Source organism: Pan troglodytes, chromosome 19 (assembly GCF_028858775.2).
Source record: "Pan troglodytes isolate AG18354 chromosome 19, NHGRI_mPanTro3-v2.0_pri, whole genome shotgun sequence".
Classification (NCBI taxonomy): Eukaryota; Metazoa; Chordata; class Mammalia; order Primates; family Hominidae; genus Pan; species Pan troglodytes.
In genome coordinates this window covers 24,649,691-24,655,690 of record NC_072417.2, presented here as the reverse complement: position 1 = coordinate 24,655,690, position 6,000 = coordinate 24,649,691, and the positions used below count along the sequence as shown (strand labels likewise).

Here is a 6,000-nt window from a genome sequence, read left to right as displayed (position 1 = left end):
TCCCTCTGCTGGGTGTCTGGTGCCAGCCTCCTGCCTGGCCGAGGAACTCCAGCCCCTGCTCCCGGAAGCCCCTCCAGGCCTTCGGCTTCCCTGACTGGGCATGGGCCCCTCGTCCCCTCGGGTACGGGGCCGGTCTCCCCGCCCGCGGGCGGCGAAGTAAAGGCCCAGCGCAGCCCGCGCTCCTGCCCTGGGGCCTCGTCTTTCTCCAGGAAAACGTGGACCGCTCTCCGCCGACAGGTCTCTTCCACAGACCCCTGTCGCCTTCGCCCCCAGTCTCTTCCGGTTCTGTCTTTTCGCTGGCTCGATACGAACAAGGAAGTCGCCCCCAGCGGAGCCCCGGCTCCCCCAGGCAGAGGCGGCCCCGGGGGCGGAGTCAACGGCGGAGGCCACGCCCTCCGTGAAAGGGCGGGGCATGCAAATTCGAAATGAAAGCCCGGGAACGCCGGAAGAAGCACGGGTGTAAGATTTCCCTTTTCAAAGGCGGAGAATAAGAAATCAGCCCGAGAGTGTAAGGGCGTCAATAGCGCTGTGGACGAGACAGAGGGAATGGGGCAAGGAGCGAGGCTGGGGCTCTCACCGCGACTTGAATGTGGATGAGAGTGGGACGGTGACGGCGGGCGCGAAGGCGACCGCATCGCTTCTCGGCCTTTTGGCTAAGATCAAGTGTAGTATCTGTTCTTATCAGTTTAATATCTGATACGTCCTCTATCCGAGGACAATATATTAAATGGATTTTTGGAGCAGGGAGATGGAATAGGAGCTTGCTCCGTCCACTCCACGCATCGACCTGGTATTGCAGTACCTCCAGGAACGGTGCACCCCCTCCGGGGATACAACGTGTTTCCTAAAAGCAGAGAGAGGTAAGAGACAGTAGCAGCTGCGGGGCGGCTTGCACGCCGAGTGCCTGTGACGCGCCGGCTTGACTTAACCGCTTCCCTGAAGTACCAGTGAGGGAGGTTCCTGATCTGCAGGCGGTGGGCGGTAGACGGTAGGCTTATGCGGCACGCTTCCGTTTCCACCGTGACTACTGCGCTTTGGGAAGGCCACGACCTCCTCCTTTGGGGAGGTCCTTAGGATCTCAGCTTGGCAGTCGAGTGGGTGGCGACCTTTTAAAGGAATGGGATCCACCCGGAATTGAACTTCTTTCTCCTCTCTCTCTCTCTCTCTCTCTCTCTCTTTCTCTCTCTCTCTCTCTCTTTCTCTCTCTCTCTGTCTCTTTCTCTCTCTCTTCACCCCCCCCCCGCCTCTCCTCCGTTCTCTCTTTTGGTTTCCCCCACCCCCTCCCAAGTTCTGGGGTACATGTGCAGGACGTGCAGGTTTGGAACATAGATACACGTGTGCCACGGTGCTTTGCTGCACCTATCCACCAGTCGTCTAGGTTTGAAGCCCCGCACGCGTTGGCCATTTGTCCTAATGCTCTCTCTCCCCTTGCCCCCCACGCCCCGTCAGGGCCCGGCGTGTGATGTTCCCCTCCCTGTGTCCCATGTGTTCTCACTGTTCAACTCCCACTTAGGAGCGAGAACATGCGGTGTTTGGTTTTCGCTTCCTGTGTCAGTTTGCTGAGAATGAGGCCTTCCAGCTTCATCCACGTTCCCGCAGAGGACATGAACTCATCCTTTTTTATGGCTGCGTAGTAATTCCATGGTGTATACGTGCCACACTTTCTTTATCCAGCCTATCATTCATGGGCATTCGAGTTGGTTCCAAGTCTTTGCTATTGTAAATAGTGCTGCAGTAAACATACGTGTCCACGTGTCTTCCTAGTAGGAACTTCTTCCTCTTCAGCCCGCTGGGTAGCTGGCACTTTAAGGCAGGTGCCAACGCACCGGCAGCAAGCTTCCTTTTTTGCCCGGGAAAAACTGAGGTGCAGGTAGTATAAGCCATTTATCACGGAACGCACAGGAGCAGAGCTCGAGTCCAAGCATCGTGGCTCCACCCGTCATGCTTGATGCATCTTTAGGCTCCGCTCTAGGTATGCGTATCCTTTACGGGATCAGCCACCGGCAGTTGCCTTGCGACCACGATGACAAACCTCTGCCGGCTCTTTTGGGTCTCATCCCTGTATCTATTATACGTTGCATCCCAACATAAAGATCGGAATGTTCCTTTCGCTGACCCAGTCTCTCACCCTTTCCAAACTCCAGAAACCTTGTCTGTCCTCGGAAGAACTCCCCCTGCTTCTTTCTCTAAAGGCTGTCTTCAGGCCGGGCACAGTGGGGGGATCGCTTGAGCCCAGAAGGCCGCAGTGAGGTGAGATCGCGCCATTGCACTGCAGCCCCGGCGGCAGAGCCGGAGCCCCGTCTCGAAAGAAACAAACAAAAACCAACCGACCAACCAACAAACAAACACAGACAAAGAAAGAAAGAGCCCAGGCAACCTAGTGAAAACCTGTTCGGGCTGGGGCGTATCTGTACCCCAGCTGTTCCAGAGGCTGAGGCCAGGAGGATGGGTGGACGCTGGGAGGTGGATGCTGCAGTGAGCGGTGATCGCACCACTGCACTCCAGCCTGGGTGACAGAGCCAGACCCCGTCCCAAATAAATAAACATGAAAATAGAGGAACCAGTTTGTAGAAAGCGGGAGAGGGTCCCATTGAACTTCAAGCCTTCGAGCAACAGCTGTGGCTGGACAGGTTGGACCAGCAGGCTGGAGCAGTCGCCATCTTGGCAGGGATCATTGACCCTGATCTATCGCCGGGAGGAGGAAGAGCTGATCTTACGCAGGGAGGGCAGGTGGACTATGCGTGGACTCTGGTGATCTGTTTGGGTGCCAGGTGTTACTCCCAGGGCCACCCGTAACTGTGAATGTGCAGGAACCCTGACTTGAGAAGGGCCTGGCCACGGGGGGCTTAGGCCCCTGGGGAATGAGAGTTTGGTTCCCGGTACCCAGGGAAACCACCAGCATCGGCAGAGGTGATAGCTGGGGAGGAGCGGGGATTTGGACGAGAGACACAGGATGAGTACCGGGGGCAGCCCCGTGATCAACAACTGCTGCAACAGGGGCCGTTTGTTCGACTCGCTAGTCTTCTGTGGCTCTATGCGGTACTCAAGAGCAGAAGACAGAAGATACAAAAACCACAAAAGGTAGCCGGGCGTGGTGCTGCCCGTCAATAATCCCAGCTACTCGGGAGGCTGAGACAGGAGAATCGCTTGAACCCGGGAGGCGGAAGTTTCAGCGAGCCGAGATCACGCCATTGCAGTCCAACCTGAGCGTCCGAGCGAGACTCTATCTCAGAAAATAAAGACAGAATGAAAGAGCCCGGCGCGGTGGCTTACGCCTGTAATCCCAGCGCTTTGGGAGGCCGAGGCGGGCGGATCGCCTGAGGTCAGGAGCTGGAGACCAGCCTGGCCGACATGGCGAAACCCCCTAAAAATACAAAAATGAGCCGGGCGTGGTGGCCTACGCCTGTAATCCCAGCTACCCAGGAGGCTGAGGCAGGAGAATCGCTGGAACCCGGGAGGTAGAGGCTGCAGTGAGCCGAGATCGCGCCACTGCACTCCAGCCTGGGCGACAGAGCAAGAGTTTGTCTGCCAAAAAAAAAAAAAAAAAAAAAGCCAGGGTGAGCGGTGGCTCAAGCCTGTAATCGCAAGCAACACTTTGGGAGGCGGCAGCTGGGCGGATCACCGGAGGTCGGGAGTTGGAGACCAGCCTGACCAACATGGAGAAACCCCATGTGTACTAAAAATACAAACTTAGCCGGGCGTGGTGGCACATGCCTGTAGTCCCAGCTGCTCGGGAGGCTGAGGCAGGGGAATCGCTTGAACCCGGGAGGCGGAGGTTGCAGAGAGCCTAGATCGCGCCATTGGACTCCAGGCTGGGTAACAAGAGCGGAACCTCCGTCTGAAAAAAAAAAAAAAAAATTGGGAGAATTTTGCTCCCACTGCCGTCAAAATCCCATGTGTATTTCACACTTACAGCACAGCTCCATTAGAACTGACCACATTTCCAGGGCTCCCTAGATACCTGTGGCTAGCGGCTGCCATACTACACCGTGCTGGGCTGTAGAATGGGGATGACAAGACAGGGCGGCGGAGATTGGGTTGGCGTGAAGCGAGGGAAACACTCGGCCGCAGGACAAAACTAAAACAGCAAGGGGGCACCGAAAGACTCAGTAGTCCACATGAATATCTTGATTATGTTGTAGCCGAGATAATGTAGGGTCCACCCCTACCGGGTCTGTGGGTTTTCTCTTCGTGTGTGTGCGCGCGGAGACGAGAGATCGAAGAGATAAAGACAGAAGACAAAGAGATAGGAAGAAAGACAGCTGGGCCCGGGGGACCACTGCCACCAAAGCGCGGAGACAGACAGGTAGTGGCCCCGAATGCCTGGAGGCGCTGCTATTTATTGTAGTCAAGGCAAGGGGGCAGGGTAAGGAGTGCCAGTCATCTCCAGTGATCGATAGGTCACGCGAGTCACGTGTCCACTGGACAGGGGGCCTTTCCCTTTGTGGTAGCCGAGGTGGAGAGGGAGGACAGCAAACGTCAGCGTTTCTTCTATGCACTTATCAGAAAGATCGAAGACTGTGGTACTCCTACTAATTGTGCTACTGCTGTCTTCTAAGAACTTAAAAGGAGGAGCCAGGTGTACAGGCGGAACATGAAAGTGAAGAAGGAGCGTGCCCACTGAAGCACAGCATCACAGGGAGACGTTGGAGCCTCCGGCTGACTGCGGGCCGGCCTGGCTAATGTCAGACCTCCCACAAGAGGTGGTGGAGCGGAGCGTTCTCTGTCTCCCCTGGAGAGAGGGAGATTCCCTTTCCCGGCCTGCTAAGTAACGGGTGCCTTCCCAGGCACTGGGGCCACCGCTAGACCAAGGCCTGCTAAGTAACCAGGGCCTTCCCAGGCACTGGCATTACCGCTAGGCCAAGGAGCCCTCCAGCGGCCCTTCTCTGGGCGTGAATGAGGGCTCACACTCTTGTCTCCTGGTCACCTCTCACTGTGGCCCTTCAGCTCCTAACTCTGTGTGGCCTGGTTTCCCCCAGGGTAATCATAATGGAACAGAGATCATTATGGTAATAGAACAAAGAGTAATGCTACAAACTAATGATTAATAATAGTCAGATATAATCCTATCCGTTTCCTATCTCTAGTAAAACTTTTCTTATTCTAATAATTTTCTTTACTATACTGGAACAGCTTGTGCCTTCAGGCTCTTGCCTGGGCACCTGGGTGGCTTGCGGCCCACAAGATAAGATATATTGCGTTGAACTATAGTTTATGTTGATTGCTGAATGATTTAGGGCGGGGGGGTGGGCACCCTCTGAAATTCTGCCCTGGAGGAGAGGCCTCACCCTAACCCTGGCCGTGGCTAATAATAAGGCCCACCTCTTAGGGCCGTGGAGTGAAATAAGTTTTCCAGGTAATGCGCAGTAGAGCCCTCAGCCCTCCGCTGAAGTTGCGTTAGGAAGGAGGAAGGGAGAGGTAAATGCTGAGCCCGCAGGCGGCAGTCTGTGCCTCGGAGAGAAACTTTATCCCAACCTTGCTGGGGGCCTTGACGCCCACCTTGCCCCAAGAGCACCCCGGCAGTCACCCCTGCCCTCTGGGGTCCTGCCACCCCGAGCCCGACCTTCCCCCTTTTCCCCCGCGCCGGGCCAATAGCCTCCTAACTGCGTCGTGCTCATCACGGTCTGCCGTGCTCATCACCTTTGCGTCGTTTCTTCGCTCCACAAACGTTTGCTGAGCGCCTTCCACACGCCAGGCGCCAGACTCGCGCGGGGAAACAGGGATAAGCACTGAGGAGGGGTCCCAGCCCTCAGCGATGGGATTTCAGAGCGGGAGATAAAGGGTTGCCCAGAAGGGTGGTGAGTGGAATAGCTGATATAAACAACGGGGGCGCGATGAAATACACAGGAGGGCTGCTAGTCACATACGGGGCGGGTGCCGAGGGCCCTTGACTAAGGGAGGCTTCCTGGACGCGTGACACCCAAGCGGAGTCCTGACGACCTGCGTCAGAAGTAGCCAGGCGAGGAGGAGGGGAAGGGAATCCACGTCCCGAGCAGGGAG

At 56.4% G+C, this 6,000-nt stretch overlaps 1 non-coding gene across 1 annotated transcript; it reads left to right on the top strand.

The window, feature by feature from the left end:
• The first annotated feature begins 633 nt into the window (after positions 1-633).
• On the top strand, positions 634-824 carry LOC134808995 (U2 spliceosomal RNA). Its single transcript, XR_010153420.1, has one exon. It is a non-coding gene; the product is annotated as a U2 spliceosomal RNA (small nuclear RNA).
• The last annotated feature ends 5,176 nt before the right edge of the window (positions 825-6,000 follow it).